This window comes from Lissotriton helveticus, chromosome 6 (assembly GCF_964261635.1).
Source record: "Lissotriton helveticus chromosome 6, aLisHel1.1, whole genome shotgun sequence".
NCBI classification, from domain to species: domain Eukaryota; kingdom Metazoa; phylum Chordata; class Amphibia; order Caudata; family Salamandridae; genus Lissotriton; species Lissotriton helveticus.
In genome coordinates, this window is record NC_136067.1 from 789,386,372 (window position 1) to 789,412,101 (window position 25,730).

The window sequence follows — 25,730 nt, forward strand, 5'->3', positions numbered from 1 at the left end:
GCCAATCCGATACCTGGTGGGGTAGCCTGAGACAACACTGACTATGAAATTTATGGTCCGGTCGAGATCCTGAAATATCCACACCAAATCAAGATCTCTTTGAGTGACTTTGCAAAACCAAACTCATTTGCTGATGATTGGGACTTCGAGAGTATTAACAACATGATGTCTGACTTAGTAATGTCTGCTAAATTTACAAAACATGATTATTTGCAAGGTTCTACAAATTATGATAGTATGTATTGCTATAACCATTATGGTAACCATTTTTTGCATAAATCTGCACAACCTAGAAATGTTTTAAATTATAATCAATGGGAACATTGCGCTACACCTCCAAAAGGGAGCTCTAGAACCGTGTATGACAAATATTCATATTTTTCAGGTTTTAACATAAGTAATGCTGAAACATTTTATTTTAAATTGTCAAACAAGACAGGGATGAAAACCATGATAACCAACACAAAATTGATATATTCAGATTCATTCTTTGAAAAAATGAATACATTTGGATTTGATTATTGGGACAAAAATGTTGATTTGAAAAGTGTTTGGGGTACAAAAGAATGGCAAGTACAGGGTTTAGAAGCTTTGTTTAGAGCCTGCATGATCCCAGAACAAATGATATTTTTAAATGACACTGTTCAACAAACCACCTGTCTTGGCTTAGCCAAAATCAAAGATTTAAATAATCCGTCTATTCCAAAGCCAACAATGTTTAGCAATAACTCTGATACAGATGAAGAGATAGACGTAAACCATATATTAAACAAAAACAGAACACATCCTGATTGGAAACAATGGTTGATCTGGCCCACAGATACAAATAACTGTCAAGATAGATTCCTGAATAAAACACAGGGTTTTAAAATGACCAGGCCAGACCCTAGATATCCCCAAAGACATCACCCAGGGATAATAACAACCTACAGTTTGGGCAAATTATGCCTTCAATGGCTACAGACTTCCACACTGCCTGAAATTAAGCAACACCTAACTTTACTTACTGATGGTGCTGACTTGCGTGATTTCATAATGGGACCACGCAAACAGCGTCAAAAGCGTTTCATAGCAGCCTCTGTATATGCAGCATACAATGAGGCCTGGAAGGTTACTCAAATTGAGACAGCAGAAAGAATACGGGAAATTGACCGTATTAATTTGGAAAAATCACTTTCTGTAGTGGACAATGGGTTAATGACTCTGTCCTCCAGAATTTTTTCATTGGACAGCATTGTGTCTTCAGCAATCGATATATTATCGCTAGACTTACTGTTATTACAACATGGTCAGTCACAATTGCGTTCCATTGTACAGCTTGGCTGGATGTTACAAAATCTGCGTTCAGGCTATGTGCCTTGGCGTTTAATCAACACAACGTCACTATTCCAAATCTTTAACCTTACTGATAGACAAATCGGTATGGCGCAAAAGGGTGCTGATTATACAATCTTGAGCATTGAAAAACTAGAAAGATTACCAATGACAATGTCAGAACGACCTGTCAGTGAATGGATAATACACGGAATCATAAATATTCCAATCTCAACCTTCAGGTTTCAATACTGCCAAAAATATATACAGGCTGGCATGTACGAGAAATTGGGAAAGGGGTACCTTAAAACAACTTGGAACCTGCCCTATTCACATGCATGTGTCAGTAATAAAGGACAGAAAGTGTTTCTTAGTGGCAACAATTGTGCTATGTCACTAAGCGGCACGCTTCTGTGTAACGGAATTAGTTTGCATGGAGCCTGTGAAGGGAATTCATACAACCTTTCATGTCACCAGCAAGGCGCACCTGCAACTGAAATAGAACCATTCTTTCAAAGACTCTATAATGGGAGTTACATTCTTATTGTAGACCGCAGATGTTGCAGTCTTATGCCCGGGACTCCTTATCTAGTAACTACAACGGCGAAGGTCAAGTGCTGTGGACGCTCTTTATTCCCCAGCTCCTTTCCAGACAGGGAGGCAAGGGCATGGCCCAGTTTGAAAATTACTTCTATTCGAATAGACACTTTAAGCAGAATGAAAACAGTGCTTCTTCAGACGCCTACAAGGCTCACGTCATCAAAAGAAACGTATGATCTACAAGTCGCAAGGACGACTGCAGAGATACATACATTATTATCAACTAATTCCCCCGTACATTTCGCGGAAATCCTAAGCGAAATCTTAAATATTTCTGATACCACTGGGGTCTCAAAGGTATTTAAGACAGTATTTTCGATGGCATTAACACCATTCAAAGCCATACTGGGTATTTTTCCAGATTTCGTCCATTCGATTTTTGGCGGACTTCCCCTGATCCTGGGACTAATTGCAGGAATCCTATTCCTAGTCCTTATTTTTCGTTATGGCAACCCATGTCACAGATCAAACTCTCGCGACAATGGAAGATACGATCCTAGCCATTGGATACCGGGACCGGATATCAAAAATCCTGGGACTCTCCCGGCTTAGAGACCTGAACATGACTTGGTTTCTATCATTTCGACCAATGTGGCAAAGGTGTGTTTTACCTGTACTAAGGTGTCTGCTATGCGGAGAAGAATGCGTGTTAGACACCTGTCTGACGCTACAATCGGATGCGCCGGTGGATGCAGATACACTGTTGGTTCCTACCAAGGTTCACGCTTTGTGCTGCCCTCAAAGGCTGCCAATCCTGATGACGGCATTCCTGGAATCTTCACCACTGCGATTGAAGAGTAGTGAAGTTCAAGATGAAAGCAGCATCGAACAGGTACGACCTTCTGTCAGCAATGCGAATCAGAATGTCAATGGAGACAATCATGCGCACGAATGCATGGTTACACCTATTTCCGACTTAGTGGAACTTTCCCATGAAGCTGTTGACAGTTTTTTCGAAAGCCTGAATGATATGATGTTCTCTCCAGAACAGAAATAGAGACTTTTGAGTAAAACTCGCACACGGCGTTCCCTGAATTCGGCCTTCAACTTTAAAAATAAAGTCACATGAACAATTTCACTCCAGTTCACGGACAGCAATTTTTTCAGCATGCCCCTTAAAATATTTTTCTACATATTTTTTCCCGGGACACTGATCTTCTGCTTAAAGTAAGAAACTATTCCTAGAGAACTAAAATTTCTATTTTTAGATACTTTATAGACTTTAGCTGCCCGCTGGTAGGTTCACAAATATTTTATTATGTGATGAAATGGTCTCGGACTTCCTTTCTGTATAGCCATATTAAGAGCCATTTCATGTGTATTTCTCATATACCGATAAGCAATAATGCATAAAAATGCGTGTTTACTTTTGCATTTAATTCATAGCTTAAGTGCATACAATATATATGACTGCAATTTTTCAGTATATTTGAAAATTTCGAAATGCATTTATGTATTTTGGGGTGGTAAGGTATACACTATACTCTATAGTATGTTGTACTATGTTATACTATGCATAGATTAGTAGATATGACCATAGTTAGCGTGGAGTGGGTGTCGTGTATTTCTATAGGTTCTGAATCAGTCCCCCTATTCCTGACCCTATTCTGGTTAAACTAACTATCAAGTTAACTAACAGTCAGCCCATGAGGCAAGAAAACCCCCATGATGCAGATACCGTTATCTGACGCAGTCACACTCCGGCACAGGAACGTGTTATCTGATTAGGTCATAACACTTGAGATCTAATTAGACAAGCGACATTCCTCCAGCCCCTGATAAGGCATACGACGTTCTCATAACAAATCAAACCTATGACAACCTGGAAAATCCGTGCGGCCATTGTTTTGATTTCACAGAGAACTTTAGTAAAGAATGTGCTAACGAGCAAGTCGTATGACATCTTTATTGACGTATCTATGTCCATCCTTACGTCAATCTCGGCACCTTTAAGGTATAAATATTGCCGACCTTGCCCTATGCAAACACACGCGTGGTGACAAGACGGAGCAGCCATACTTGCCGAAGCCGAGAGCAGAAGCAGACCCCGCTGGCAGCAGCCCCGCCTTCCTGACGCGCTGAGAGACGCGCTGCTATCTCAAGCCGAGAGACCCAGCACCGGCGCTTCTGGGCAGCCCTCGCAGGCAGCCTGGAATATCGAGAGCAGAGAAAGAGATACCATTCCTCATTCATCCTAACTTCCAGGTACAGAACTGAATAACCCCTCACAGAGAATTCTTTAGTTATTCACTTGGCAAAAACAAACTTTTTAACTTAACCTGTAACTTTCTATTCCCGCCCACGCATTAGACTTAGGTCAGGTACACGGGGTAGGCGTATTTAGAAACACCAGTTGAGTACGTTTAGTCAAATGTATATGTGTATGTAAATATATTTTAATCATTTTAAACATCATATGGCTCAGAAACCATATCAATGTTTTTACAGTATTATTTTATACTATTGCTTTTAATGTATGCACTTTACTTAACTATAAGTATTGCAATAATATCGATCCATTTCTCTTGTACGAGAAAAGAGACTGATCAATAAATAACACCTTTTTATTGAACACGCCCGTCTCTTCCTTTTCTCTACATTCTGATGAGACTAAGAATGCACGTACTGACTGAGTAAAATAATTGCCTTGTGCTCACACGACTCTCGAGATTGACTCTTGATTAGGGGAGAGCAAAGTTGTCATGTTCTATGGTTGTCAGAAACTAAATCCCTTCTTGTCTAATCAGGGAAGTTAATCCTTCCTTGAACATTCGAGAAAGTTTCTAGCGAACTCTGAGCTTAGCTGGCAAACCCAAAAATTAAGTCTAGTATCGACAGTAGTAGACCTAGTTAACGTCTGGCCTAGGCCTTTACTGCTGTAGGTACTATTCCAATGCGCAGAGCCTATTGGGAAAATAGGAGCTACACTACACCATGCTGCGGTTGGCCGCAGGGTCTTGGAATCGGTCTTGCCCTGTACCCAGCCTCTCAAGTGTCCAAAACCCACTGTGCATGGCTTTTGACAGATAAGTAAATTTTTGCATGTTTGAACTGAAGTCAAGTGTATTGGAGCATAAGTTGTGAAAAGGGATATTTCCAGCATGTAAATCCCTAAGGCATGTGAAATGTAAGTACCCGTCCCTCACATGTTAACCCATACATTGAGACAAACAAACCAACTGCATCTATCAGTTGTGTGAACCAGTTTCACTCTTTACTTACCTTAAATTTCAGAAAAAAAATGGATCATTTTATGCCGTTGCTGAGGGCAATAATGGTTGGTAAGGCCCCAAACCTGAGTTATAAGTCAGAGCTGTAGGTTAGCACCAGAGTTATAAGCCAGAGCTAAAGGTTACCACCAATTACACGTGTGTGGGCCTTTAACACTAGAGATAGCCAGGGGTAACAGAGACCTCAGATTATTAGAACAGTCCACCCTCTAACTTACTAGAGGTAAAATGCTCTAATGGAAAAGGGAGAAACCGAAAGACAAACTTGTAATGTTGGAGCAGAAGACATGTACCATCCATTTCTAGCCTTGAGTGTCTTCATTGGCTTTCATGGAGTTGTCAACATTCCAATGTTGTAATAGTAGTTAATGGCAGCATTCAAAGTTTTCTAACTGCCAGAGCCAATCTCACCATTCTTTATCAACTTTTCCCCAAGAGACATGAACGAGCCTTTGTAAGAAAATATTCTGTGAGAATACTAAAATACACATCCAAGCTTGGAATTTTTTACTTGATTATTTGGTTGTGATTCAATGCACCTCAACCTGAAGATGGTTATCTTTAAAAAGCCTTTTAGATGTTTTCCACTGCCAGCAGACATTACCCCATCTGCAGCTGGAACCATACATATCCTAACTAAGGGGCCGATTAGGATGGCGGACAGATTACCCCCGCCAGGCTGGCGGTAGTCACCACCGGCCCGGCGGGGGCAATCCGTCCGCCTTCCTGACATAAATGACCCACCGCCACATTAGGATGGCGGGGGAGTCCATGGCGGACGGCAAGACCGTCCGCCGCGAAGGCGACTGGCGGAAAAAAGTGCCTACATATAGTGGCGGTGTCTGCGAGACACCACCAACCATATTACAATGCCGGCCTTCTTATGCCTTTCCACCGCAGGCATACTGTCTTTGCTCTGGGGGCCCATTGTGGGCCCCCAGGGTGAGGAGGGGCTGGGGGTGCACATGGTGGGTACCTATGGTACCCCCTGCCTTTCAAAGCACAACATGGTAGGCACCGCGCGGTGCCTGTCATGTTGTGCTTTGAAACGCACAACATGCATTTATAGCATTGCTGCGGACGGTGCTTTCAGCACCGCACGCCGCTATGTAAAAAATGCGGGATGCACCAGCCACTGTGGCGGGTGCATCCTAATTCGCCGCACGGACCTCCGCCCCTGTGGAGGACGGGCCCTTCTTACAAAGTCCGTCCGCCATCCTAATCGGCCCCCTAAGTTGGGTTTAAATCATAGTCTCACATTTACTTTAATGTTGTTTTATTTACATGAATTTCCAGGAAAATGTAATTGTGAGAGGCACCCAGGAATATTATGTAACAATCAAGACACTGTACAATTGTTGGTGTGTAAAATATTATTATTAGTGTTAACATTATTATTATAAGAGTTATTATTATTAGTAGTCGCAGTAGCAGCTGTAATAGAAGCTGCACTAGTAGCATTAGTAGAGTAAAGATAAGGACAAGTAGTAGTAAAACCTGTAGTAGTGCAAGTGAAGGTAATAGCATTTCTAATACTACTGCTGCAAATAATAATAATAATAATAATCTTAGTATTGTTATTAATAATAATAATAATGGTGATAATATGCGTCATCATGCGAATAATCATAATAATAATAATAATAATAATCATACTAATAATATCAGTGCTGGTAGCAATCATGATGTAACATACTGATAGAGATGGTGATGATGAGAGTGTGTCATATTATTATTAATACATATGATAATGAGGATAATGATATTAATACTATTTTAGTTAAATAGCATAACATTTCAAATTGCCTAATTATACTATGTTTATTATGTTTATTCTTCTTCATCTTATTCTTATCTATATCGATAATATTATCATTATTATTATGCAGCTTGAAATATAAGAGCATATGAACAAATGATTGTGTCAGTAAATGGAAACTGACATTGCTGATGCTAATAATAATAATAATAATACTGTTAGTTAGTTTAATATTTCACATTGTTATTATTATTGTTATTATTATTATTACTACTACTACTACTACTGCTACTACTGTTGTTATTACTATTATAATCATCTTCAGTTTTCCTTTTCATATACATTTATTTTCCAAGCTGTCTGCAACCATGTAAGATTTCTTAAGCTAGCGCTCCCAAGCTAGCTAGAGACTAGTTAAACATCCGTACGGCATCCTTAACAATAAATTGTAGAAGCTCCCACTATACGGCTGGACCTTTTATAACAGCAGGGACTGAGTGATGAATTACTATAACATATTTGCCTTTTCTACTTCCTCATTAAAACGAAAATATTTTGAAATGGCTGATGATTGTGGGAAACAGTAATAACTGTTTTAGTTTATAGCCAAGGCAACACACTAAAACATCCCTAATACAACAACAGGAGAAAAAAGGAATTGAAGTGCGTGTCTAGATTTTAATGTCGACAAAATATTGTAGGCAAAGACTGTTATGCAAATTGTAATGAGGTTTGTATTTTCTCCTGGAACATTAAACAGAATACCAATGCGGAGCACAGGATTTACACTCGGGACTGTGTGAAAAGTCTGAAATTTTATCAGAGCGAGAGTATAAAATGTCCTTGCCACATTTAGGGCATTATTCTTCATCGCCCAATAATTGCAAAAAATGCTATTTATGTAAATGTGTGTGCATCCCACAAGGCACATTTCATGTACTCCTAGGTAACACCCTGCTTTGAAACCACGCTGAAGAGCATTTAGGCTGGCAAGAAAATGTTTAGAAAGTAGCAAGTATCTTTTATCTTTCCTGTCCAGGGAGAACCTAGCTTGGCATTTTGGGCTGGAATGTTCCCATGAGGCACAGGGCCAAGACTGATTTGCATATGGCCAGGTCTAAACTGGGGTGGCATGGTGAGCAAAAGAATGATGGATTTAACCCAGATCTCTTGACTGGGGTGAATGTTATGATTTCTTCTGCATTCCATCCATCAATTGTATGTCTTTTGCTTACTCTCCCTAAGTGCGCTGAGTATGCCCAGACATAGGACCTGGGCGCACTGCAAATGGATTCAAGCTAACCTGGCTGCTGAGGGGTGAAACCCTGAAACCGGTCCTAGGATGCTTGTTTCGTGTTGAGGGAGGACCTGGCTTGGCACTTCGGGCTATTCTGTTCTCATGAGGCACAGGGTCAAGACTAATTTGCATATGGCCAGGTCTAAACTGGGGTGGCATGGTGAGCAAAAGATTAATGGATTTCACCCAGATCTCTTGACTGAGGGGTGAATGTTTCGATTAGTTCTGCATTCCATCAATCTATTGTGTGTCTTTTGCTTCCTCGCGCTAAGTGCGCCGGGTATGCCATCAATTGTGTGACTTTTAGAAAGATAGCATTTTCTTACTTAAACCCTTCAGTTCCTTCTGCCTTTCTCTGGAATACATATATGGGTTGAATGACAGTTGTGCTTTGTGCTTTCCTTCTAAACCAGTCACACAAAAAGGGAGCTGATGTGTGGCACTCACATCCTGATGACCCATCATGCGGCTGAAGGGTCTTCCGGAGCTTGAGTGAGAGGGAGGAACTGACATTTGCACCTGAATAGGACTGTGCCTGTGTCAACATAAGGCAGGGAAGGGCAAGGTATTGTGCACTACTAAGACCTTTCTTTGAAGTCTCACTACTTCAAAGGCAACAACGGGTATAAGTACTGGACCTCTGACAACATGTACTCAGAATACTTCAGGAACTTAGGACATTCTACCAGGAATATGAGATATAGTTCTGCCAGAAGGGACTGCCACTTTGCTTCTTGCGTTGCTGTGTTGGCCTGCTGCCTGCTGCTTCTTGCATGCGAATTAGAGCATTGGACTTGACTCCCTACACCCTGCATTTCTAAAGGTTCTCCAAGGGCTTGTTGTGCTTGCCCCCTGTTCCTGAAGTCTCAGGAATATCAAAGACTTCCACTGCATCTTGCTACCAGTACTTGAGCTCCTCTGCTCTGAGTCCTTCTCTGCCGAGGGGTGCCAGATCCAGTCCTGGGCCCTTGGAAGTCAGTGACTGGTACTGTAACCCAAAAAACCAACGCATAGACCCCGATCATAATCGGCACATTTCAATGCAATGTCAATGCATCAGCGCTGCCTGCATCGAAGCAATGGACACCTATAACCAACTGCACATTGCAATGACCACAACTTGTAAAGCAGCCCCTACTTTGCAGATGCAGAGCCCCTCAGCATCACCACTGCTGCATGAGTTTCGGACACCTTGTCGCCGACGCCTTCAATGCACCCTCCACTGACTCCAGCACATTCCCAGTCCTGAGCAGGTCCGCTCCAATGCATCCCATGTGTGCTGCACGCGTCACCTACAGCCCAGTGGTTCGACATCCATGCATCACACTGACGCACAACGCTGCTTGACATCAAAGAAGCTACGATGTTGCTGACTTTTGAAATGACGTATCACCTTCGATAGCGGTGCATCCCCTCCTTTGCTCAACACATTGTCCCCGAACTTCACTGCAACCAAGGTAATGTCAGCTGGTCCGCATTACTCCTGAATCAAGCCCTAACTCCACCGCGTTCAGCCTGAACTTTTGGATTTGCCCCAGTCTAGCGCCACCAAATAGTCCAAGTTGGAGTTATTGTTTTCTAAGGACTGCCTTTTGGTTTAATCCTGCAAAATTCATAACTTGACTTGTGTATGCTAGAATTTTATCAGTTTGGACATGTTTTACTCAGGTAAATACTGGCTACTCTTCCAAACTGGTGTGGAGCACTTTTATGGTGTTATCACTGTGATACTGTGTGCGTGTTCACAAATACTTTACACATTGCTTTTTTAGTTTAGCCTGATTGCACTGTGCCAAGTTACCAGAGGGTGAGCACAGGTAAATGGTTAGTGTGTACTACACTTACCTGACTAGGATTGTGGTTCCTGCTGGGACAGGGTGTATTCTTCTGTCAACCAGAAACCCAATTTCCAACACATATGAAATCCCTTCCAATAGATCCTAATGAGTATTACCATAGGGCAAATCCTCCATCCCCATGGTTTGTTCGGGTCGGTCACCCACACTAAAATCCTTGCCTACTATTGTAATCTACAAGATTATGTGTAGCAAAATACCTGCCAACAGGCTTTAGCACTGTGGAATAACAATTCACCCTTAAAAGCATTTTGCCTTAACACATGCTTTTCTGGAAAAATGAGTAAAGCCCACTTGCTTTGTCTTACCCCTTCATTATGAAACAGGTCAAATCAAAGAAATGTAACATACCTTTTTCCAGTGAACTGTTAATGCCTCTAACATTTATGACTGGCTTGTCACTATAACCAACTCAAGCCCATTGTACTGAATGTAAGCTTTACACAAGGCAACCAACTAACCTGCTTTCATGGAAATACAAATGTAAACAAAATTACCGTTGGCAAAGCAAAATACTATCTTCGTCTAAAACAGTTGATTGTAGTGCATATCTTCTATCTCCACAACTTGCCCAGGTGGATTACCAACACCAAAACACTTGCCTATCACAGTATTCTGTGAAATTCCATGCAAAAAAATCTTGTGCAAGAGCTTTGCCACGGTGTAATATCAATCAGCCCTTAAAAGACAGTTGCCTTTATTGCATGCTTTTCACAATACATAGATCTGGCCAACTGGATTTGTCATAATGTTTTATAATAAATAGATTAATCCTATGACATCTGGCATGAGTTTTCCCAATGCAGTGATTAAGTCTTTAACATTAGCTCTACAGTGTACCCAACACCTGCCTATTCAAGTGCACATAAACTGGCTATCATTGTACATACAGTTAGAACTGTACAACTATGCAAAAAATATTAAGCCAGCAATCCAAAATACAACCCATCGCAACAGGGCCCAGCAAGAATCACTACAGAGCTCTAACAGAGTGAGAATCTAACTCAAAAACCCATGCCTACTACAATTATCTACGAAATTATATGTATCAAAATATCTGTCTATAGCCTGTAACACAATGTGATAACAATCAAGAGTTAAAGGCTTACTTTCTTTAATGTATGCTTTTCACAATTAGTAAGGTAGACCAACTATCTTTGTCAAAATGTTTCATAGTAAGCAGACCAGACCTATGGCATCAGAGATGACGTTTAACATATGCTAGTCACAATAAATATGTTAGGTCTGGTGCCTTTATCAGAACATATCATATTGGGAGACGCGCGAGCGCGCGATCCAAGATGGCCCCAGCGTGAGAGCCTTCGCGCGAATTTTGCCCGTTTTTTATCATTTTACGCTGATTTTTTGTCAGGAATTTACTTTTGAGGAGGTCGCTGCTTGTCCTAAGCACTTACCTACGTTGTGGAGCGTTTCTGGGGGATTTTGAGCAGCAGAAGTGGTTTGTTACATCGCCTGGTTCAAGCTCCCTGCACTGCATTAAGGTACAGCCAGGTTTCTGTCAAAGGGGGCGGAGTGAACATTCAGGAAAGGGCCTGGCTTGGGCCTAGCCACTCCCCCAGTCCATTTTAGCTGCTGCACCAGTGTTTTTATTTATATTTCCACAGCAGTATATTACTTCTGCTTTATTTTGCTCCCATATTTACAATTTTGCCTCTTTTTTTTGGAAAATGGAAACTAAAAGTGCTATTAATAATAAAAAGAGGCAGCAACAAGTCTCCCCTCCTCCTGCTAAATCTAAAGTAGTGGAGTCTTCTGAACCTTCATTGTCTTTAATATTGGAGGAAATTCAGGCACTTCGTGTCAACATAGACACTATTGCGTCTGAGGTAACAAATGTGCATAGAGAAATGGCCATCTTGTCAATGAAAATATCGGACAACTCCATCAAAATACAAGATAATAAAGTCAAAATTGATTCATTTTCTCCTCTTGTGACCAAAATATCACCTATGTGCTCAACATTATTGGACTTGGAAAATCGTAATAGGCAATATAATCTCCGCATTTTTAATTTGCCTGAAGATGTTGAGGGGAATAACTGTAGACTATATCTGGAAAATGTGTTGCCGGGTCTTTTGCAAATAAAATTCTCTGAAAAAATTGAAATTGATAAAGCTCATAGAATCCCCTCACATAGGAACCCTCACAATACCAAACCGCGACAAATGATTTTTAAGGTCCTTCGACATCACCATTTGGTCCTTATCAGAAAGGCTGCTAGAGAGATCCTTCATTGATGGTGAATGGGCACAAAATATTTATTCATCAACATTTCGCCAAAGAAACTGTCTTGATTCGCAAAGACTTTTCTGCTCTTCGCCCTCAACTGCGCAGCCTTGGCTACAAATATGGCCTCTTTGATCCATCGACGATGTGAATTTGGAAGGATAATTTTTCAAAGTCTTTTCAGCGCCCAGAAGATTTGCGAAATTTTTTGGATCAACAGTCACAACATTCAATGGATACAAATGACTGCTGCTTGATTTTTGTATCAGGTTTTTCTTCTGACACATTAATGACATTTCTTTATACTGGGCTCCAGCGGTTCCGGTCATGCTTGTAAAGCGTGTGTGCGTTTCACACTTCACATTTATGTCTTTTGTTTGTCGTTTTTTCTTTGTTTTATCATTCTTCCTTTTCTTTTTCCTTTCCTGGAGCTATCTTTTTCTCCTTTTCTTGGTCTATTTTTCTTCTCCTCTTTTTTCAGTTATTCTGTCCTTTTTTCTCTTATGGCTAATATACATAATATTAAAATTGTTTCATTAAATGTTAAAGGATTACGTCATCCAGTTAAGCGTACAAAGATTTTAGATTATTTAGGCAGTTGCAAAGCTGATGTTTGTTTTATACAAGCGTCTCATATGGATGATAAGATCTTAAAATACATGAAGAAGAAATGGAATGATACTATTGTATCTTCTCCTGCTATTGGTAGAAAAATGGTGTCGCTATCTTTTTTGCATAAAAATTACATTGTCAAATTTTGAGGACGGTAGATATATATTAGTTAAAATTAAAGTTCATGGCTCAATTCTCTTTTTATTAAATGTTTATGGGCCTACGACTGATGACCCAGTGTTTTGGAATAATCTCATTACTGAAGTTCTAAAGGTCGGTAATGCTCCTCTTACTGTTGGAGGTGATTTTAATGTCATTTCTGACCCTTTACTAGATAGAATGTCTCTTACTAAGTTTCAAACTTCTAAGGTTTATTTTGCTTTCAAATCCTTTCTTAAAATGACCAAATTAGTTGATACTTGGAGACTACATTTTCCTACAGAAATTTTTTTTACATTTTTTTCAAATCCTCATAATTCTCATTCTAGAATTTATTGTTTTTTGGTTTCTAGGCATCTAATTAGTTCAATAACAACACCTAGCATTGGTAACATTGACATTTCAGATCATGCTATGATCTCTTTGGTTTTGAATGTAGAATCAACTTATACTAAGCAATCTAGATGGTGAATGAACACTGGCATAATTTTGAAAGACAACAACAAACTTAAACGTTTAACTGCTGTTCAAGAATATTTTGTTCTCAATCCGGAAGGTTCCACCTCTATGATTAATAGATGGGATGCTTTCAAAGCGTATATTAGAAGGGTAACAATTTCTAATATGGCTCATTAGAATAAAACCTTTCATGCTAATAGTAAAACCTTACAGAACCAGATCGCGAAATTTGAACGACTTTATATTACATCCAACAATCCTCAATATAAATTCAAATTATAAAAATTACGTTATGAATTCAATTCAATCCTTAGTAAAAGAGCTGGTAATCAAATATCCAATGCCAAAGCCAGGTTTAGTTTCCATGCCAATAGATCAGGAAGAATGTTAGCTAATTATTTACGCATTAAAAAAGATAAATCCCAAATTACTTCTATTCATGATTCTCATGGTAAAATTGCTCTTTCTCACAATGTTAATGAATTTTTGAATTTTTACGCTATATTCTATAATACACCAGAGTCCCAAGATGTTTCTGCAATTGATTCCTTTTTAAATTCTTGTGATTTACCCAACATTTCGCAAAAAGATAAAAATGGTCTTGATTCTCCTATTACTAAAGAGGAAATCTTATCGGCTATAAAATCCCTTAAACAGAATAAATCTCCTGTCCCTGATGGCATTCCAGCCGAATTTTATAAAGAATTTCAATCCCAACGTTTGCCTTTTTTGCACCAACTTTTTACATTCTTTGGATCAACGGGTTCTACTTCTGGATCTTTTACGGAAGCCTTAATTATAGTACTTTCGAAGCCAGATAAAGACCCTACTCTTGTATCTAATTATCGCCCTATATCCTTAATTAATCAAGACTGTAAATTGTATGCTAAAGTACTTGCTTCCAGGTTGGGCCCTATTTTAGATTCCATTATACATCTTGATCAATCGGGATTTATGAAGAATAGATACTCTGCTAATAACACAAGATCTTTGTTGCATGTTATTGAACAAAGTTCTACTTTATTGATACCATCAGGTATTTTATCCCTAGATGCTGAAAAAGCATTTGACAAAATTCATTGGCAATTTTTATTTCATACATTATCCTCATTTAATTTTGGAGACACTTTTATTCGCATGATTTCAGCTTTATATTACGCTCCTACTGCTCGTTTATTTATTAATGGCCAAATCTCGTCCCAATTTTCAATTTTTAGAGGTACTAGACACGGTTGTCCTCTTTCTCCTCTCTTATTTTTAATTGGTATTAAACCCTTTCTTATCTCAATTCGAAAATGTGATCGTAATAAAGGAATTACTCTTAAAAATGTTACTATTAAAACCCTTGCATATGCGGACGATTTGCTTTTATTTATTAGTAAAACCTGTTTTTTCATTTCCCTTTTTAATGGATATTATTACGAAATATTCTAAAACTTCTGGTTATACTTTAAATACCAACAAAACATAATTTTTTCCCTTAAATGTTTACTGTACTCCTGCTAAGCTTCCCATTCCAGAAATTATTTGGCAAAAGAACAAGTTAAAATATCTTGGAATTTTTTTGCTTCCTCTATAAAATCAACCATGAATTTAAATTGTGATTTTATCCTTCATTATATTAAAGAGAAGACGTTTAAGTGGAAATCATTGCATCTTTCCTGGTGGGGCAGAATGGATTCGATCAAAATGAGTATTCTCCCAAAATCTTTTATACCCTTGCCATGATTCCTACACAATTTCCACTAAAGTTTTATAAAGATATTGATAAATGTTTATCTAAATGTTTATGGAATAACAAACCTCCTCGCATTAGTTATAAAACATTAAAAGTGCCTAAACGGAATGCTGGATTTGGTATTCCAGACTTTTTTCTCTATCATAAAGCATTTATTCTAAAACAAAGTTCATTATGGTTTAATCATTCTTTTTTAGTCAGTCCTCCTACTTGGCTTAATTTTGAGAAATCAATAGCTGGTCCATTTCCTTTACCTGCTCTGGTATCCATGCATAATAATGCTAAATTGTTTCAAAAATCTGTTATTGTTAAATCTACTAAAATGTTATTTAATGATCTTGATTTAATTTTTCTTTCCCCCATGAATAATACAAATGAATTATCGTTATGGTATAGTGATGTTATTAAATTAGATAAGAATGTTAGTAGTTGGCATTCTTGGATTAAAGCCGGTATTTTTTATCTCAAAGATGTTTATTCTAATAATACTTTTATTCCTTTTGAATTATTGCAAGAAAGATTTGGATTAATTAAATCTGACTATGTCAAGTACCAATATTTGTGCAATTCCATCTTAGACTCCTTCCCTAATGCTATTCCCTCTAATACGCCTGCTGATTTATCAATTTACATTCAAACAATTTCTTCCTCATCACAAGGTGTTTCCATTCTATATAAAATATTATCCTATAATTTAGGTAGTAATTTAGAGATGATTGCAACTTTTTGGAACAATGAACTTTCACTTGATTTATCTACGGACATATGAAAAGATATTTGGCTTAGTAGCATTTCTGGTTGGTTACCTGTTTCAATTTATCAAACCAATGCCTAAATGTTATTTAATCGTTTATGGACTCCTTCACGCTTATTCCGTGCTAAACGTATTCTTTCTGAAGATTGTTGGCATTATAAACTTCATCCAGATACTTTAAAACATATGCTTTTTGATTGTCCACTAATTTTTAAATTTTGGTCTGATGTTTGGAATATCATACAAAAGATTGGTAACATTCAAATTGATGTTTCCTATTCATTAATAATATGTAAATCTGCTATTGTTCCTCACCATTTATCTGATTTGAAATGCAAACTTTTTAATTTTCTAGTTTCTGCAGCTTTAAAATCAATCACTTTTTGTTGAAAATATGCTTCTCTTTCATCTGTACATGCTTGGTGGTCGTGGGCTATCTTTTCAAGAAGAGGTGTTCAACCATCACTAAAGGGGGTTAATGATAATTCATTATCTTATGAATCCTTTTGGATACCTATTGATACTTATTTATCTTCTTAATTATCGTATTAGTTGTGCTATTCTAGATTTTCGCTATTCTGTTTACTCTTAATATGCAATTTTGTAGCTCTTTAGATTGATTATGCATTCTAGGTTCTATGTGTTTCCTTCCCTCCCTTCCCTCCTTATGTTTATTTTGAATATATTATATCTTTTTACCTGATGTATTTTATCTTATTTGCAGATATTGCTTAATGTATGAATTCTGTTTTAGGTATTTTTGATATATGATACTATTTTTTGTATTGTCTTTGTTAGTGTATCTATGCAAAAAGGTAATAAAATATTTTGAACACAAAGAACATATCATATTAAAAAGATCTCAGGCCTATAGCCATGATAATTGCTTTGCCACCATAACCAACCCAGTCCTGCTGTAACTTTGTAAAAAGCCAAAAAGTGAAATACTAGCAGTCCTTTTAGAGGAAGTGCACAAATGTGGCTCAATTGAATCCTCCACTCAGGGGAACCAATATATGTGTGGAGCTTAAACCCCTCAATCAAGAGGACTCTGACAACTCTTTTTTGTTGATCACCTAAGATCAGGCGACAGATGTACTCTCAAGCCGGACCAAAAATCTGTGTAGATTAGTATAGCCCTGGGGTCTCAAACACAAAACTGCATTCTGAAGTCTAAAGTTCAGGACTGTCCTACCATCCGTACTGCTCCCAGAGGAAACAACTCTGTAAATTCCCTATTGACTTAGACACTTTCATTTCATTACAATGACTTATGTGTGCCTCTGAAATGTCTAGCTCATACATACTGCTGCTGGATCAGGCAGCTGGATAAATAACAAAATAATCTCCACTGCATGGAGGGCCGGAAATGTTTTGTGGAAGCCAATATAAAAGAGAGAGGGACCCCTTATACCACACCAAGGGAATAGGGTACTATCAACAAGTGAAAGGAAATTATCCCTTGGTACGGTATACTAGACTGAGAGCAAAACTTTACTCCCAATTAAAACATAAGTACAGATAGAAATTGTTACAGCCCATGTGATAGACTCAAATAATGTATGCCCCAAATCAAAAACTGTCATAAAAAAATGTTTTTATTGTTAAAAATACATTATTGTATTGCAAATAGTTAAAAGAATCCAACTCATGCTGTGCGTATCATGCTCATTAAAAGTTAAAAATTATTTGATCAATATTTTTCTAAAATGTAAACACTAAAGACAACAAATACAAAACATTAAAAGAGAGAAAAAAAAAGACAATATACTTTGTCATTCAGATAAACATATCCGTTGGAATCATTATGTAACTGAGACCTGATACAACGTGTTAATCCTGTATCTAAGGATCCAGTCACTTCCACGAATTATGTGAAGTAATGCATCAACGCGTTTTGATGGTTTTACTGATAATATTTCATCTTTTTCAAGACAAGTAATATAAGTCTCTCTGTTTTCCTCTCTATGATTGCCCCCGACCTAAATCCTTATTCAAAGCTGTAGGTGCATATAGTATCTGCAGTCTCCTTACGTGAACCAATTTCACAAAGATTCCTGATCATGCAAATATCCTGAAATCTGGTTACTTCTCGATGAATGCCTCGTTCCTGGTACATTCTACCCGAGGCTATTCGTGGAAGTGACTGGATCCTTAGATACATGATTGTTTTAACTATTTGCAATACAATCATGTATTTTTAACAATAAATAAAAAAAAATTGACCGTTTTTGGTTTGGGGCATACATTATTTGAGTCTATCACATGGGCTGTCTTTATCTGTAATTGTGTTTTAATTGGGAGTAAAGATTTGCTCTCAATCTAGTATACAGTACCAAGAAATAATTTCCTTTTACTTTTTTGTGGAAGCACATACCTTCTGCCCAATCAAAATATACACTCCTGGATACCAACATGGAGCAGAGCCAAAGCCCCCCTCTGGGTAATATTTCTTACAGCACTTTTTAATGTTAATCACACGTCTGGCAACAGCTGCTCTGTCAAGCCGGACCTAAAAACTGTTCTCTATGAAGCCCATTTGCTAATATATACTGCCCAGCGCACATTATTTACTGATGGACAAATGATTCAGTCTTCTGTTCCCACTTCGACTGCAGTTAACAAGACCTGAATTAGGATGGGTGACAGGGTTCTCCCTGTGAAATGGTACCCTCCAGATGGGTTTATTTAGCAAAAAATGCATTAAGTAGGTACAAAATACAGATTTGCACATTACATATTACAGAAGAGGCCATACAAGCATATGTGGCCTCTTCTGTACTACTCAGAATCTCCACAGAATAAAACAGATGTATGTGGGTTTTATAAGTCAATTTTAATTTTCATTATCCTTTCACTTATCACTCAGAATCACCCACCATATAACATGTACAGTCCACGACTGTGGGCAGTAAAAAGAACTCTCACTAAAAGTTCCTAACTCCCTTAGAGGCCCAGGTGCCGCTTTGCATTGTGGTGCCTGCCTAGCATGGAGCTGAACTCAATTATGAAACATGCCACCTAGGTGGGTGAGGGTTCAAAAATCCTAATTTGGGATCCCCTCATTTGAAACGGGTATGGTGAACACTAGGTCCCTCTATATGGGACATTGGTGACCTCAATTAATTATGAGGCTGAGGTCATCACTGTTTAATGTCACATTCTGTTGATTATTGTTTGATACCAGTGAGGTTTCACCTAAAGGTTTCCTACAGTGGGGATAAGCATCTATCGCTAAATCGGGGACTCAGGGAACCACCTAAAGATCCACGACCTCAGCAGACTGTAGAAGTGGTATGCGATTGTCAGATTTCCCTTTGTGTTGATAGCGGTAAAATATAAATACTTATTTTTCATAAAAGCAAATGTTTGGCCGGATAATCATTTATTGCTGCACGTATTTTGAGCTGTGAGCCTGTGTCCACTACCTGTATTCATCAACCTCCCCACCCCCCGCCCCCCCCGAAGCCTTGGGCGGCTTAACCATGCTATTACTGAGAGTCACATGCTGAATGTGAACTTGGCCTAGTTGATGAGGAATCATAGTAAGTCAGGCATCGGTACATCTGAAACAAAAGGCCTCAGTGCCCCCCCCGTCCCCCTTAGGCCCAGTAACTCCTGCTTGCCCTGTGGCCCTCTGAAATGGGTTCTGACAACATACAATATGTGAATGACATTGGAAAATCCGTTTGTTAGTAACCTAAATTTGAAAATCACAACATGACTGCAAAATCACGCTTAATGGAATTATTACGAAAGACTTTGGTTTTAGTCAATTCTGCACTTTTTGTTCAGATCTTTTTCTCCCTTATCATTTTTCTGAGTTGAATTGTGGCACTAAAACACGACTTCGTCGCTTGCTGCCCTCTAGCTTTTCCCATCAGAAAAACCTTTCACCAATGACCTCGAGCAAATTTGTAATAGGCCGAACCTTCAAAAAACATACATGATGTACCCAATGAGATAAGCTTGCTCTTTCTTATGTAGTGGTGAAGATGTGGCACCACTGGTATGTTTCTTGATCTACAAGAAACATAGGGGCATATTACCAAGCAATAGCGATAATTATCGCTATTGCTTGGTTAGAGACAAAATTTTACCGCTGAGCTGCGGCGATTTTTACCGCAAATAAACCTTGGTATTACCAAGGTTTATCGCAAATGCGATAAAAAACGGCCGCAATGCATAAATATCACTGAAAAGTCAGCGATATTCATGCATTACCGAGCTAATGCTCTTAGCCATGTTATCCACCTCCCATTGGATAACATGGCTAAGAAATGCTCAGGGCAGGTGTTAGCTTTTGGAGATATTCGCGCTTAGCGCGAATATCTCCAAAAGTTGGTAATAGGAGATAGCGATGTTAGCGACTGTTTCCAGTCACTAACATCTTGGCACGCCCAATTTGCATGTCATTAGTGATAAATATCACTGACATGCAAAGTGGGGCCCAAGATGGTCGCTATCTCCTACTAGCTGTCGCTAACTGGTGTTAGCGACAGCTAGGTAATAGGGAGATAATTTTATCTCCGCTTTCTTGGCTTTTAAAGCCCAAAAAGCGGAGATAAACCCCCTTGATAATATACCCCATACTCCCCTTCGGGAAGATACTGAAGTCGAGCGTTTTCCATGGAGAACTAGGGGGAGAGGTAGCGATCTATGTATATGTCTTTCTCAGGACTGTCTCTTTTTGGAAATATTTAGTCTGACAATCACACTTGCATTATTAACATTATACCACGCAGCATGTCCTTACCTTTTAATGCATTCTTGGGTATAATTCTTAGTATACAACCAGTATCAAAACTCAAACATACATATTTACTCCTATAACAGCATTGAAACCTATCTTTCACATATGGCCTTGTATGAAATCGTTTTTTGGGGGCATTTGTGTGTCTGTGACAAGCACATTTTCTTTTCAGTGGAAAATCGTCAAACCCGATAACCCCATGTTTAAAAAACACAACCTTCCATTTCAATTTCAGAAACAAAAACAAATTCCCCTCCATGGTTTTGTTGATTAAGATTGAAGGACAAAATCAGAATTTGATAAAATCACAATGGATGGTATTTAAATTTAATTTCCTCTTCAAGCGCGGTTAACTTTATGCTTTTTTATTGGTCTCTGGCATTAGATTTGCCAAAGTAGCAGAAGATGCTTTTGCTGCCATGGCAACAATATCCATTCTCTTCCTTTTCATTGCAACCCATACTTCTGAGTATAACTAGGAAAATTGAAATGTGGGCAGCACAGATTGATAAGGCCAGGCCTGCTATGCATTCATCTAAATGAATATTTGTATCGTTGCTCTTGCCTTCTCTACGAGCATGAATTTTTCAAGGTCAGTCTGTTTGTTCCCACTGTTTGTGGCTTTAAAGTTAAAAGCTTGTTGCTGGTGATCGCGCTAAAATGCCTCAGCAAATGCCGCTCAGAACATTAGGACATGCTTTCAGAGTGAGTCAAAGCAATTAAAACGTTCCGGAGCCTGCGTCATTTCAAGCACGAGCGCAACAAGAATGGCAACGCTAAAATATATGAAGCGATGAGCAAGGTTGAGCTCTCATTGTCGCGCCCAGGCAGACAGCACTCGCTTTTGAAAGCGCGGGAATTATCTACATGTAGGCCTGCACCGGACACGACAAATATCGCTGACCGGCTTGCTCAAGCTAGGTTGCGGAATGTAGGCCGCTTCACAGGCGCGCAATCATGTAATGAGAATAACCTGGTTTAAAAAATGATCCTTTGAAAGAATTATAAAGAAAAAGGGAAGGAAAAGCAGGGGAAGCATATCTATGTATTTGTGATGTATGTGGCTTTCATAGAAAGCCTTTATACAAAACTGGAATTTCTGGCAGCTGCTCTAAACTGCTTTGACGTCACCGAAAACCATATTGATTGCCAGTTGTACTGTCGTGTACTGTTCCCTCCCAGTGCCTCACGTCAGTCTCCTAGACTTCTAAAACATGCTGGTGTAATTGTCTCCTCCGTCTTCCCCTGAGTCGATATACAGCCAAGGATAATGGAGAAGTAGAGGCAGTGTTGCTGTCTCATTGCGACTGTACAACCACCACTTTCCAGTGCTTCGCCTGGGTCTCTGATCACCAATGGAAACTGGGAAAGCTGCAGTCTCCTGCTGCTTTCCTCAGCCTCCCCAAGCCTCCATAAATCCAAAGGAAGGGGAGGATAAGCCAGCACTACTGCACCATCTCACATCACTTTACCAAAATGTGTGGTCGGGTGGCGAAGCCGGACCCTTAAGGTGCAGCAGATAACATGGACTGGGGGGCTCCTGCCATGGAGGCATGCGGTTGCAAAGAAGGGAGGGGAGGACACCCAGTGGGGTACCCGGCCTCCCCATCACGTTCACACGCATGCAGGAAAGCCTGTGCACCAGTTTGGCTAGAGGGGTGGTTGAATGAGCTAATTGCAAGGGAAAGGGACAGTCTCCTTCGGCATAGGAAGGGGGTGAGCGAGCCATCGGCGTTGATGTTGCTGTGGTATCTCTTCAGACCATTTCAGGACGTTCTCCATGGGGTATTGCTCCAAAAAAGGAACAATGCAGCTACAGACTGATTCACCACTAGTTGCATCCCAAAGGGATATCAGTCAAAGAGGGCCTAATGCAGGAGCAATGTTTGGTCGTGCACATGCGCATTGACCATGCTATCGATCTGTGGAGGGTGACAGGCAGGGCAGCCCTGATGGCTAAAGCAGACATAGAGATGGCATTTAGGCTATTACCAGTGCACCTGCAAAGTTTGGACTTGCTGGGTTTCCAGCTGGATGGTCAGTACTATTTTGACAAATGCCTGCGGATGAGTTATGCTGTAGGGTGTGCATATGTTGAGGCTTTTAACATGATTTTGGAGTGGGGCCCAATGAGAGGCGCCCATGTGGTGGGGAACTGCACTATCTGAAAGACTTACTGTTCCTTGGGGAGCCTGATTCAGACCAGTGCCAGAGGTTGATAGAGCAGTTCTTGAAGCTGGCAGACGAGCTGTGCTTGCCTTTGGCAAATGACAAGGTGGCAGGGACGGCAACCACACTCCCTTCCCCGAGCATAGTATTGGACTCAGTAAAATGGGTGTGCAGGTTGCCATCAGAGAAGGTGGCAGAGCTGAAGACCTTGATGTAAGAATCGTATGCCAAGAAAAAAGACCATGCACAGGGAAATACAACAGCTACTAATTAATCTGAACTTCATTAGTAGGGTGTGCCATGCACCATTAGAATGTTTCTGCAAATTGACTCTTTGGTCCACAAATATGTCTGGAGTCTCTCTGCCCGGTGACTTGTCCCTGCCAAACTCTATGCCGCCACATCCTCCGTGGGGCTCCAACGTACTCAGTTTTGGTCCTACTACAGGGCTCATCATTTGTCTAAGATGGTGTATCTCTTTCTCCAGCGCATCGAACTTCCTTTGTGGGTCAGGATTGAGTTGAGCCTTTACGATGTCACAACCAGACTTCTGGTCCTTTATATGGGTCCACAAGTGTCATTATAATAGAAAAGAATGCAGTCCTGAAATTGACTCACACTCTCCTGAAGGAAGATGGCTTCTTTTTGTACTTGAAAGCACCTCTGTGGCACAACCCATCCATCATAAACGACTGGCTGCTGTTATGGTTGCCCGAGTTGTCCCAAGCCAGAATCTCTGAAATCTATCCCCTCCTGACTGACAGTGCCTATCGGTCTTTTGAAAGCCTTGTTGTAGGTTACCATATTCCATGCTCTCACTTTTGGCCCTACCTCCAGGTCCGTCAATGTCTTGACTCGCAACTGTGCGAGGGGTCTTGACCCCCCTCTCCACACTTCTCTGGTGCAGTGGGGCACTGAAAAAAAATCTGTCTCTGAACTTTACTGTCTTTTGGTATCTATATTTTTCTCTACATCGCTGGAATGCCTGCTTCGCATTCAATGACAGGGCCATTTTCACCTTGACTATTCTCTGGAAAGTTGGCCACTCCTCCTGACCTCCCAATGTAGGGGGCTCTGGGAAGCCACAATGAAGGTTCACTACTGTAAAATCTTGTAAGACTGGCACTGGTCACCGGTTAGGCCACATAGGTTGCGGCTGATGTACGTCAAACTGCGGTGCTACCAGGCACCAAAACTGCAACATTCTCCACATTGTTTGGTCCTGCCCAAAGCTCACAATCTTTTGGGCTGGGGTTGATTGCCTCCTGCTCAATACACATGACCACGCACCCCCTTTCATGCCTCCCTTATCCTCCGTGACGCATGGGGTCCCCCTGGGCTCAAGAAGGCTTGGGAAGGATGGCTGCAAGCCCCCTGTTAAATTGTATTTGGTCCAGGGGTATGGGGCCCCTATGGCCAAAGGCAATACTGTGCCATTTGTCAAAGGCTCAGGCCCCCACCAAGCTCGGCTGAAGGCTACCTTTAGGTGGTTTCGCGACAGTGGCCAATCCCCCCATTGTGCCCCGCCCATAGGAGGTGTGCAGCATGACGTTGGCTCTGTGCAGGGGGTTGGATTAACATATGGTAATTAAGTATTACTTTACGTTAAAATGTACATATAAATTCCATGAAAAAAACTATGTTTAATGTAATATTATAGTAGGTGAAATGTTCAGTGACACTGGAACATTTTAAACACTAAACACCACTGAACTTCACCAGTTATAGTTATATCAAGTACCTATTACCCATGCCAAAAGATAACTATAACTCACACCCTTGCCAATTACCCAACATATGACCTCACTCATGACATCTTCTTTCACCTCATTGATAATATTACCCAACATTTGTAGTGCAATTATTGATGAGAAAACTGTGCTGGTGAATTTCTGTATGTTTTTTGTTTTAGTTCAAAACGTTAATGTTTTCACTGCCATATTCAACTAACTATGATATCACTGTAACCTTTGTTTTTTTTGGTGAATTTCTAAGGTTTTGCTTTTTAAAGCAAAACAGAATTTTTAATCACACCTAACTATACCATTACTTTAACCTTTTTTTTTCAGTGAATATATATATTATTAAGCAACTACAGATGGGCATTAATACCTCCCATACCAACAAAGAGGGAAGATGGGTCTGGATTAATAGCTATGTTGATGGGCAATTTTTAACGTTTGCTACGAAATAGGCCCCCCATCGAGGACCATTCGGAACACATACTTTAATTGATTAAATCAATCAAGTTAATGCCAGAAAAGTAGGCAAAGAGGTGCATTTCATTTTTTACAATATCTGAGTTTAGATTCAAAGATCATGTTGTGCAACTAGCAATAACTGACATTTTTTGGTTTCGGGTATTACTAAACTGTAGAATTTCTCATAGTCCTGTACAGTTTACTGTTTAGTAAATCTAGGCCAAAGTGCTAGTGAGTTAGTGTGTGCACTGTAGACACACAATTTTTCGAAATACAGGCACACAGTTCCATTTTGTTCCTGTAGTCAGGGACAGTACATGTTCATGATCCTGAGCCGGTATTACTTCTTGATTTTAGGTTAAATTTAATTTTACCCGAACTGTAAATGTTTGTTACTGGAAATATGTGCGGTAATTGGATTACCAAATGTTTCCTTGCAAAGCACATTGTTTCGAAACTCTAAATGAGGATGAAAAGATAGCACACCATATATAAACAGAGAATCAATAGTTCTCGCGCTCGTTTCAACGTCTTTGCTTTTAATGTGATACGATTTATTTTGGCGTTAACAAGTACTTGCTG